Genomic DNA, 12,825 nt, shown 5'->3' with positions numbered 1-12,825 from the left:
CCCCCTACTGATGGCTGTGTTTATGTTACAGTAATTCTGAGTAATTGGATGGATGTAAAGGAATGCCCCATTTCCAGTAAGCACCAGCAGGGCTCAGTTTGTACTTAGTTTATAATTAAGAATCTGCTCTCTCAACTTAAGATACTGTAAAGTTCCAGTGAATTGTTAAGCTATTCACAGCACTCTGATGCTACTCAACTAGGAAAATATAAAGTCCTAAAAACACCCTCATGTAAACACACCAGAAATATAAGGATGAGAAATCTAGACAAGATAGAAACCCATCTAGAGTGGTGTCTTCTATACAGCAAAATGGTGAGACTTTGCAGTATTTAATTTGAGGCTACCTGACAAAGAACTATTATCTTTAAAAATGAAGTGAGCTTTGCAGTATTTCTTTTTTGATCTATCTTTAACTATAAATCACAACCCAGGTAATCCTCTGAACAAATTCTCCTTCGTGTTGTATTTTTGAATTAAATAAAGTCATAAACACATTTTCCTACATCCTGGTGTCGTGAGTGGTGGGCATCGCTCCTGATTATGTAGAGGATGTTGAACAAACCCAGCCAAGGAAGATGACCTTCTTCTATCATAAATCCTCACATCATTCACTGGGTCTCTGGAAAAAGCCCTGTGGTAGCCTTAGAAAGAAGAAGGTTTGGGTTTTACTGAGATGGATGAATGAATTCCAGTATCACTGTAGACAAAAGAATGCAATCTGATATGTGTATTTTGCCTTCAGTCTCTGACATTTCCTTCTGCACTGCCTACTCTGGGCATTCCTCTTGTATGCCTTGGTTTGTGTTCTGGAAGTAAAAGCATTTCCCTTAAGCCAATAAAATGAAAAAAAAAATCCTGAGAAATGCTTAGGAAAGTACAGTGTAGATCTATTTCTCATCTCCAAAATAATCTTACTTCATACATCCTTTTACAAGTAATTTCCTCCTACCTCTGCCTTCCTGTAACTCCTAAGAAGGAGTTACTGCACATACATAGAAGGTTTTCCCTGGGATTTATATTTTTAATTAGAAGTACATTTCTCCTTCAGACACATAGAATTTATTCAAAGTGTGTCCCACTAATCATATCTTCTCTAGAAAAATGTATTTCAAATGATCAACCATTTATTTCCTTTTCTCAGCAAGAAGCATCATTGCCCTTGCTCCTGCCCAATGCATCAGGAGACGTCCCCCAGCATGACACCTGTGCAGGATGAATTTTGCATGAAAATGTGAATATTCATACAAATTCACATGAGTAGCTTTGAAGCTCTAAGCCTTAAACAAAACCAGGGAAATGAAGATCAAGCAGAGATCGTTTCCAAGTGGCACAGCTCTGGGGCTGTTTCTAGTGCTTCCTAGCCCTCAAAAAGGACTTTAGATGCAATTCAAGATTAAGTTTAGTTCATGATCCAAGCCTGTCCATGAAAGTTCCTAGGTATTTGTACTGAGGTCACACCCTGTGCTGCCTCACAGGTGCAAGCTGGTGTCCACAACTTCAGCTGGAATCCAATCAGATGGTTTTGTTTCTGTCAAGATTCTAACGTGCACAGGGTGCCAGCAATGGTAAAGGAAGTCTAGAGTATTTGAGTGAGAGTTCATTTTATAACTAATTTTAAAAATGCTGTCTTTGCCATATTAATGTAAATTACTCCTGAAACAAATTCAGAGAAAATGAAGTTATTCCCAATAACCCATCATTATGTTTTCCCAATTGTAAATAAGCCAATATAAAATTTCAAAAAACATTAGAAAAGGGAACATTTACATAACATAATAAGCATCATTTAAGAGGTTATAATCTTCAAAATTTTGTACAAGTATGATTATCTAAATTACTGACAAAGAACAGTAATAAAAGAAATCCTAAAAATACTTGGAAACTTATAAAACTAAATGCCGCTTTTTTTAGAGAATTTATGTCATTTTATGATATTTGCTGCATAAGGTGTCATTATTTGAGCAAGATCTGCCAGTGTACAGTCAGGAATGTCCAGGACTGTTTCCTCTCTCTTATATTTCCAGCAGATAGCTGGTCTGCTGAAATCCAAGGCTTTTTCTTTATTCTATTCATTGTCTTTTTCAGGTAAAATATAACTGGGTACCCAGGTCTTCTTCAGACACTGATTCTCCACATCCAGTTCTGATAAGTTACTTAAATCCTTATAATCTCACAGATCTAATCCTTTCCCAAATCTCACAAAAAGATATCAGTAGCACTGAAAGATTCAAAACTGGATTTGGATTTGGGCACCTAAATTCCATCCAAATGCTTTTGTTTGCCTTTAAATGCATTCTGGTTTTTAGTGACACAAAACATCACGTTTTTTGTTCATCGGAGTTATGTCTTCATGATTTGTCCTTACAGTCAAGGTAGAACCAAGACACTGGGTGAGCATCTCTAAGTGAGCTTTCACTTAGTTTCTAAGAAATTATCTGGAAAATTCAGAATGTTCAGGATGAGAGAGAGTGAATTAACTCATCCATATTAGTTATGTTTAGACTTCACAAGATTTTTCATGTGACCTTCATGTTATCTGTGATTTTTGAATTTGTGTCTTCTAAGAAACTTTGCCTTTTCTGTTGTTATATTTATAATTTTAGTTTTGGGTGTCTGGTGAAGCTCAAGTGGCAGATTCCATGGTGCTCTCAGGCAGTGCTGTAACCTGGTCTCAGCCACGACTCTGAAGTGGAAAAATTAGAGCCTTTGCTTCAGATTTAATTTTTTTATTTTTTTATTTTTTAATGTATATTATAAATATAAATGTAAATATAAATGTAAATATAAATGTAAATATAAATGTAAATATAAATATAAATGTAAATATAAATATAAATATAAATATAAATATAAATATAAATATAAATATAAATATAAATATAAATATAATGTAAATATAAATATAATGTAAATATAAATATAAATATAAATATATATAATTTTTTTTAAATTCTGCTGAGAAACCACAAGGTGCTGCTGACTCCATCCAATCTCTGAGGGAAGCTTTCCATTGGGCTTTCTAGAAGGTTCTTATTCCAGGCTAACCTGGAGTCTCTGTCTTTCAAACTGCTGCTGCTCCCTAATTGCAGCAAACAATTCCCATTACAGCTTCACATTGTGATTTAAGCACTGAGTTTGCATGGCACAGTCCCTCCTTTTGCATATAATCTAACACAGGAAGGCAGCAGTACAGTCCCTCAGTGACTCATTAAAATATTTTAATCAATTTTTGGTGCACTTTTCATTCAAAGACTGACTGCACTATGCTATCTCAGTAAAAACAAAACAAAATGAAATCAGAAACCAGCTACGAAATCCCAAATAAAAAAAAATGTTTTAAATAGGCTTCAAATTCTTGAAAGAATAATCTATTGTACCTTCTTTTAATTCAGGCAAAACCAGTTTTCTGGCCTGCTCTTGTGTTTAATAACACTACTGGGAATATTGTCATTGACTACAATGAGGAAAAATAAAACCTGGTTTAGTATATGCCTCAGCTTATAAAATAACAACTCAACAAGTTGCTTAACATGGTTTTGCTTAACCTGTTCATTTATTTTCATACCTAAAATACAAGGTCCAGAACATATAGGAAATAAACAAACGACTGTAGTACTTCTTTTTGTTCAGTATTAAAAAACTAAATCTTCGTTTAAGGATATTATTAACTCGTGTGAATCATCCTTATGGAGGGATATGTTACAGCCATGGGAAGACATAGAGTGACTGGATGGTAGCAAAAAATTAATGTTTTCTGTCAGGTCCATTACGAACCACAGGGAATTTCTGCCACCTCACAATTTTAAACTTTCAACATCTGTATCAGAATCATAGAATCATAGAAGTTATAGAATTATGGAGTAGTTTGTGTGGGAAGGGGCCTGGAAGATCAACTAATTCCATTGTTCCACCAGACCAGGCTGCTCAGAGCCCTGTCCAGCCTGGCCTTGGACACTTCCAGGGATGGAAGGGGCAGCCACAGCTTCTCTGGGCAGCCTGTGCCAGGGTCTCACCACCCTCACTGTAAGAATTTCTTCCTAATATCCAATCCAACCTTGCCTGTCAGAATCTGAGGTATTGATGATTCCGAGATTGTAGAAAGTCTCTGTCTCTCAGCCCCCCTGCCAAAGCAGAAGCCATAATTGGTCTGTGCTGGTTTCCAGGTTGTTTATTCTGTTTATCTCTCACATGTTCTGCTGCCCTGCCCAGCTCTGTCCTGCAGGGCAGCGTGTGGGGCTCTGCCCTCAGTGGGATGTTACAAACATTAAATACCAGAAACTCCCTGGGCTGGATTTACAATAACGTGCCAATATCTGTCACCTACGTTGGACAGTGTGTCCCCAGCCTGAACCAACAGAAAAATGCCAACACCACAGTGAGACATGGAGGGCATGAAGAAGGAGAAAAAGGACAAGGCACACCCAATTTCCTCCATCTTGTCCCCTTTGGACCCCTCATCTAGAATCCTAAAATTTTACTTTTGCACCCGTGCCACACTTCATTATTACTGATATCAAACACTCAGAGCTTGTCATTGATCCTGTAAGATTGAAAACTCTTTTGCATGGCCAGAGATCACAGCCAGTGTCTCTGGGGGCTCTGTCCAGGGGGGTTCCTGACCCCTGCCAGGGTCCCAGGGCAGCCAGGGCAGCCAGAGGGAAGCTCTGGATTCCTACACTTGCCCTCTGTCAGTTTAAAGCCATTACTGCTTGTCCTGCCACTATAAACCCTTGCAAAGGGCCCCTCTCCACCCTTCTTGTACCCATTTAGGCACTGGAGGGTTGCTGGGAGGTCTCCCTGGAGTTTGGGTTTTTTTTTTTTAGCTGGAATGGCAGTGCTCAGTTCTGAGTTAATAACTTTCCAAAAGGCTTATCACCCCTGAGCCAGCAGAGGGGACTCACCAGGCAGCCTGATGGGAGCAGCTCTGGCATTATTCATTGGCTCCCTCGTGTTTTCAGACAACTTGCTCTACAGTCCTGTGTGTGGGAATCAGAAAAACAGAAACTTCCACAGACATCAAAGAGCTTGATCTACAGCCTTAGGAAAAAATTTAGATTGATGTAAAAATAAAATGCACAAACATCCAGTAAAAAAATCATAAACTTTTGTTTCTATAATTGCAATTAAAATTATACCTTAAATAATTAAAATACTATATTAATAAGATAGTAAAAAGTTTATAATGTAGAATTGCAATCTTATAAAGTAAGCTGTGTTTAAAAGTTATAATAGAAACATATATGTATACAACAACCTATTAAATAAAAGTATCTGCAATATAGCAAAATTAAGCAAAAGCGATAAATTAAAATCAAAGTAAATGTTATAACATCTATCTATTATCTTATAACAAAAAACTTATAACTACTTTAAACTATAACCAACTACTTACTCCTTTAAAATCTCACAACCTCTATAACTAATGTTTATCTAAGCAATAAATCATTCTTTAGCCAACAATGGTCCCATTCCTTCACTAGAAGCAACAATAATACCTGTGGAAACTGCACTGCACAATTTTCTGTCCCTGAGAAAATTGTCCCTGAGAAGTGGTGTCACTGCGCTGAGGTGGCACAGGGACACCACTGAAGGAATGGCAATTAATCCTGCTGCTGGTTCTTCTCACCAGCCCCATTGTTTTGTTATCAAACCCTTTATCCATCAAAAGGCCCCAGGTGAGGAGGCCGAGAATTTTCTCCATAAGAATTCTTTTTAAAGCCAAATTAACAGGTTTCACTGATTCAGCTGGCTTCTGTTTTTGATGCCTAGCTGGGATTACAGGAGGGAAAGAGACAAATATAATTTACAGCAAGACCTTAGAGCAGGTCCCCTTGTGACATCAGAATGTAGACACTCAAGATTACTCATTATTTCTGAAAATCTTGTCCCATCTAAGTGCAACAAATTCAGGGGCATGATTGCAAACTGCTCCCATTGCTCTAGACATTTGAAATCTATTTATCTGTCTGTCTATATCAGATATAAGCAGCTCTGATTTTATGTATTTCCCAGCTATTCAAGAGAGCATGAGCAAAAATATCAAAGCTTTTAGCCTCTGCAACACATTCCATATTAAATACACCCCCAGTTTTAGCCTTGTTTATTTTTACAAGGCTTTGCTTTTAAGGGATTTTATTTTGTTCCAGTGTACTTTCTCCTCACATCAAATTCAGGGTGGTCTTCCATTTATCTTATCTTTCCTCCATTACTGACAGTCTTTTTGAGTTTGAACAACATTATCAGAGAAGTAATCAGTGTTCTGCTGGAGCCACAGGGGTTCAACAGATACTCTGAAACCACATTACTCAGAAGCTCCTGGCTGCCATTTGGGATAAATGCCTGTATTGGAAGAAAGAATATATCATGTTATTCATGCCTGTGATCCTTCATCATATGGAGAAAGTTTTACTTCAAATAATGAATCAGAAAGCAAAGCAGCAAGAGGGACATAAAGGAAAAAAAGTAGACAACAGCAAGGGAGATGGAGAGGAGAGGAAAATGTGATGGGAAAAAATGAGACAGGACTGGAATTAAAGGCAATGATGTAGAAAAATTCCTGACAGCTTTACTGGGTTGTCAAAGAAGATCTGCAAATGCTCCAAAACAAATGAAACAAATAAAAAAGCAGAGACATATAAATACATATAAAAATGAAATGGAGCAAAGTGTCTCATCTGTTATCTCAGGATGCTAAAATTAAACTACTCTACCTAATAAACTAAAATTGCTGTTTATGAAATGCTACTTTAGTTTATGACATATGCAGCCTGTACTGGTTCTAAAGATTAATCTGCATCAAAATCTCCAGTCTGTTTCTCCTGGAAAATTCCCTTAGCTTCCATACTCTCTGATGCTAAGAAACCATGATGTTATGGTTTCCATTATCCTTGATTTAATCAAATTCATTATTTACTTGGTTTAACTGGACTACATACAATTAATGTGTGTGCATGTGAGTGGCTTCTTCCTGGGCTGGTAAACAGGAGGAACAAGTTTTCTTAATGTTCCCAGTTTAATCAATATACCTACAGTAGCAAAGGAGAATATTCCAGAAGTGAAATGTGCAAATCATGCACTGAGGACTCTGCTGGTCCCTAAACCCTGACCTGCATCAGGATGTTGTGACATCTTCAAAGGAATTTGGGATCAGCTGGATCTTCTGATTCTCCACTTCATCTCCAGGCACACCAGGAGAAATATCCTTGTTTCTCTACCAAAGAGGAGAATGGGAAATATCAGCTTTTATGTGCGTCTATGGTACAGAATAAACAACCTCAGGCAGGTTTAAATTAGCAGATGATATTTGTGACTAGTGAAAAAACAAACTTTCATTAACTTTCTAGAGAAACGTAGCTTTAAAAGACACAATCAAATAAAGTTTAAATGGGAAATAATGTATGCACTAAATGACTGATGCCACACTAAAAATCTTTCACCATTAGCCCTGTATGTATATTTGTACTCACACACACATAATATTGAGAAAAAGTGTACTAGAGGAGCTGTTTTTCTACAGTAATTGTCACCAGTGAAAAGTGCTAAAAATACAGCCATAAAAAGCAATCTGTTTCTTTGAGTTCTGTGTTTCCTTTCCTGCCATTTTTTTAAATGAATATGTATTTATGGAAAGGATATTATTTTTTTCCTTATGAATTGCAATCCCTGGTATTTCTGCACCCATGAATTGTGTGGGATAATGGCAGGAATATTTAAGGTCCTTCAGGGGTTCTGTTTCCGAGTTAAGATCCAGATGTTAACACATAATTACATTTCTACCATAAACCTTCTCTTAAACCTAACGTTAAAAAGTCTCTTTAAGGCTATTTGTTAATGAATGGAAATCATAGAAATTAACTTATAATTTTGATACCTGGACAAAAGGAATAGAAAACTAATAAAGTGATAGAGAAAAGAAACTGTAACCCTTTGTTCTCCATTTTCTGCATTTTTCTGCCACCATCTTTCACAACTTTCTTACAAGGACTGACCCAAAATTTAGTGCTGTTTATTTGCAATCCACAGAAGTTTTTGCTTAGAAAAAAGGTTACATTCCTATTTATTAAAATTTTGATTTTTTTTTTTCGGTATGTCTAACTCAAATCCTTTCAATTCATATTTACATTAATGATCATTTTTCCTTGTATTTTGCATACTAATGTTTTAATTCGTATCTAAATTCATAATTTAAAAAATCCTACCTGATAAAAATATTACTCAAGAAATTTCCATCAGCTTCTTTTTGTTTCAGGTTAAACCTAGAGGGCTCAGCACAGTGTAAGAGCCTGGCTTGAAATGCTTGCTGAAGTCAACGTTTGTGTCTCTGGGACTGGATTTTCACCAAAAGAGTTAAAATTGCTACTGGGAGAGGATTATGCATTCTGGAATGCTTCACATTTTCACCTCTTTTCTACACAATTTTTTTCTTTCATTTTGGAAACATCCTCTATGATATAAAGTCCAAGCACCAGCATTTCTGTAGATGTAGAACCCATTAGGATCACTAAAATTACCTGAAGTGGATATGGCTATTAATTCTGAAAGCAGATTCTCTCTTATTATCTTGCACCATTGTTATTCTGCACTGAGAATGCACCAGAAGGCAGCCAGATTTTTCCTACCAGGTTTTCTGCCTGCAGACACAAGACACAAGACAACAAGGAGGTTGTGCAGTCAGCATCATGGTTTTTACAATTACCCATCTGACAAAGAGTGTGCAACTTCCCTCTTCTCTTTGGGCTTCTTTAGGAGCCCCAAAAGCTCCTACAGCACATTATACTTTATTTTTTTAATAAAAAAACCCCAAAAGCTGAAGCCTTAGCTCTGAATGCTTCTGATCTAAAGGAAGACCTCATAAATGGAGATGTTAAATATCAAGAAATGCCTTCTGCAATAATCAGGCATATGAACAATTCAAAATAAGATTAAAAAGTCTGAGAGTCTCAAGCAGGGACTGTTACTACGTGTTTGTAATATTCCTGGAAGATTATAGCTCATGTCTTTGGTGATATTAAAGGTAAACACTCAATAAATGCCAACAATGTTGTTGCTATTAAGTTTTGGGAGAGGCAGTGCCATTGTCAATGGGATACAGCCAGTCTACAGCAGCTTCTTGTTTATTACTGCTGTTGGGAAAAATAAATCCAAAATACCACAACAAACACATTAGAAGCCAGTGCTTTTCTACCAACTTGTAACAAGCAGTTGGTGCTCAGTTTAATGACCATGCACAGATTTATGGCTGTGCTTTTTGTGCAAATGAAAAACACAAGCAAGTTTTTCACCTCTTTCAATTGAGGCAGCTTAAATGCCTGGATCAGCTGGCACAAAATGAATGTCTAAATCTACCTTCCAATATTTCCTGTAGCACAGGAGTCTGAAAATTCTTCTCAGGACAAGCAAGAACTTGGGCTGGCAGCTTGTGATTGCATAGAAACCATTGATAAATTAATTATTACTCTGGCATAGTTGGGGCAAGGATGTTGTTAGTAGATTTTCCATAAAAAACAATTATAAATTCTTTATAGATGTGATCATTACTGGATGATTATTGTGGACCAGCAATTATACTCTCCAAACTGTCTAAGAACTGCTTTGTCTATGTTAGTTCCTTGAAGACCTCCATCGCTTTTCCCTGGGAAAGAAAACTCTCCAGTGCAGGTTCCTGATGTCAGTTCGTAGGGCTCCCCTGGGTCTATCAGGGCAGCACAAGTTTGAGGTGGGGACAACTTCAGTCTGCGATCCATCCTTCGATATAAGGACTTCTTGCAGTCAGGTCCCAGCCCAGGGCCAGGGGCCCCTGGGCACACCCTTTGGCCATTTTCCCTGGGAAAGAAAACTCACAGGTCCAGGTTCCTGATGTCAGTTTGTAGGGCTCCCCTGGGTCTATCAGGGCAGCACAAGTTTGAGGTGGGGACAACTTTGGTCTGGGGTCCATCCTTCGATGTTTGGATTTTTTGCAGTCAGGGTCCAGCTCAGGGCCAGGGACCCCTGGGCACATCCTTTGTCCCTTTTCCCTGGGAAAGAAAACTCACAGGTCCAGGTTCCTGATGTCACTTTGTAGGGCTCCCTTGGGTAGCTGACAGTCCCAAGGGAGCCCTACAAACTGACATCAGGAACCTGGACTGGCGAGTTTTCTTTCCCAGGGAAAAGGGCTGGAATTTGCGAACAGGACCCTGTGGCCCTGGGCGGGTGGCTGACTGCACCAAATACAAACATCAAAGGATGTATCCCAGACACCATCTGCCCCAACCTCAAACTTGTGCTACAGTGACAGTCCCAAGGGAGCCCTACAAACTGACATCAGGAACCTGGACTGGTGATTTTCTTTCCCAGGGAAAAGGGCCAGAGTATGTGTCGAAGAGTCCCTGGCCCTGAGCTGGCACCTGACTGCAAAAAATCCAAACATCAAAGGATGTATGCCAGTCCCCACCTGCCCCCACCTCAAACTTGTGCTGCCCCTACAGTCCCAAAGGAGCCCTACAAACTGACATCAGGAACCTGCACTGGTGAATTTTCTTTCCCAGGGAAAATGGCCTGTGTTTCTGCCCAGAGCCCCCTGGGACTTAGGGTGCGGCTGACTGCAAAAAATCTGGAAATGAAAGGATATGTCCAGACCCCAGCTGCCCCCTCCTTGAAGTGTGTTATTTTTGGTCAAGGTCGCACAGCAGTTTTGCTGTTCCTTGATTTTTTGAAACAATAGGAAATGTTCTTAAAAATATTCCTCACTGGTGCATTCAAATACCACAAACAAACAGCAGCAGTGTAGTCATCACCATGCTGGAATCATATTCCTCAAGGAGAGGAGGAAGAATCAGAATGGGACACTGACAATTCTGGCTTTAGAGCATGCCATTATGTGGAGTTTATGCACACAAACTTTGTTCAGATGTTTGTAGGGAAAAAAATTTGTCGGTAAAGCAAAAATTTAAAATTAGAAAATATCTTATTGAAAAGTACCAGAAAACTGTAGAAATAGTTTTGGAGGGGACCTCAACAGGTTAAATATATCTCTTGCCTGTTCTGGCACAATTTTAGCTGTGAGTTAAAGCACAGGTACTGAGCTCTCCAACCTGGTCTGAGTCAAAGACAAAGATATAAAATTCTGTAGCTGTAGAAAAAAGAGGGGGGAGTTAGTCTCTAGAATGACTGCAACTACAAGAGCTGTGCAGGTGACTGAAATGTCCACGGAGCCCTGGGATCATCAGTGTAAATAAACAGGCAAGGACTGATGATGGCAAAATATTTCCAGAAAACCAGTTCAGCAAGAGGCAAAAGCTTGAGCTGTAGTTCATCTCCTTGCAAAAGTGCAGATGTTGCAGTGTTTTGGAAAAACAAATAATTTATGCCACCTGTAGATGTAGGAGCTGAGTTACAGAGGTAAAATGAGTTGTTTGCATTTGAGAGTTCATTTGAAAGGCAAATACAGACTCTAGGTGTTCATCTCCTGAATATGCCAGCCTGAGCAGCACAGAGAGCAGCTTCCTGTTCACTCCCAGGAGCTTGGGTTCCCTTTTCAGTATATTAGACCTCATTCTGCATCAGTCTGTAGTCAGTGCAGTAGCCAGGTACCAATCAGAAGGCATGGATTTAAAAAATCAAAAAGAATCTGGTTCATTGTGCTCAGATCTGGTGTTGATATCAATCCCTGCCACAGCTCTGGAACCTCTGTTAAAATAACAGGAAACTTGCACACGTGGGAAGGGCATTCAAACCTGCTGAATTGTCACTGCAATAGCGCAGGGAAATGAGACTTTTTGTTGTTGTTATTATCAGGTAAGTGTCTTGCAATGCAAAAATAAATTGTAATGAACACTTCATTAAGAAAAGGCAGTTAGGGTCAGAAAACACAACTATAATATCCACACAAAGGGCAATACTGGAAAAAGAAAAGCTGCTGACTATTAAAATCCTCCAGTATTACATTTTCCCTATACCTGACAATATGTGAAGTATGATGCATAAACACTTTTCTAAATAAAAAAGTAAGAAGCAGTTGCCATGGAGACATCATATGTTCCTTTGGGGTTTGAGGAAACACAATTAGCCTACAGGATGGTTTTCAAACACTTCAGTTTGAACCTTTTGGAGTTTCAACAATGCAGTTATCTGGTGAAATAGTTCTTCATGCTCTCTGCAGTTTTTCAGCCAATATATATTACTGTGTGTCCAAAAGTAATGATTATGGAGGAATAGCTCTCATTTGGATATTTTAAATTTACTTTATAGAAGGGAAATCTTCAGATTTGACTTTTTATCACTAGATTAAAAAATACCATCAGTTAGTGCAGAAATCTTTTTTTCCTCTTTCAATCTTTCTGATTTTGCAACAACAAGGATTGACTTTTCCTGCACCGTAAATGGGTTTGAATGAAGACATTTGCTTTTCTTTAAACTTCCAGTGAAGGAAACAGTGTTTTTTCTTGGCTATTATCCCAAGCCAGCTCTCATTAGAAAAGAGTAATCAACGATTTGTGGAGAGGAGTACGTTTCATCAGATAAACACTCTGCTTCTGATTTGACATTACTCTCTGCTTGATTATACAGGCTGAAGCTGAATCCTGAATTTCTGAAGCCTTCTCTGCCTTCTGTGCAGCTTGCATTTATTAAGGGGTGAAGGGAAATCATTCTAATAACTTTTTAATCCCCATCCCTGTGAGGATTGAACGGGATGTTGTTATCAGCAAGGTCTTCAGAAAGAATCTGGGCTTCCAAAGGGGAACCTCAAGGGATTAATCACTCAGGCTAAAAGCTGTTATGTGCTTTTAACACTCCAGATGAAATGAGCTATGCATGATTGTCAGATCTACCAAAAGTCTTTGTATT

Source organism: Lonchura striata, chromosome 6 (genome assembly GCF_046129695.1).
Source record: "Lonchura striata isolate bLonStr1 chromosome 6, bLonStr1.mat, whole genome shotgun sequence".
Lineage (NCBI taxonomy): Eukaryota > Metazoa > Chordata > Aves > Passeriformes > Estrildidae > Lonchura > Lonchura striata.
Note: the sequence above shows the minus strand (reverse complement) of the source record.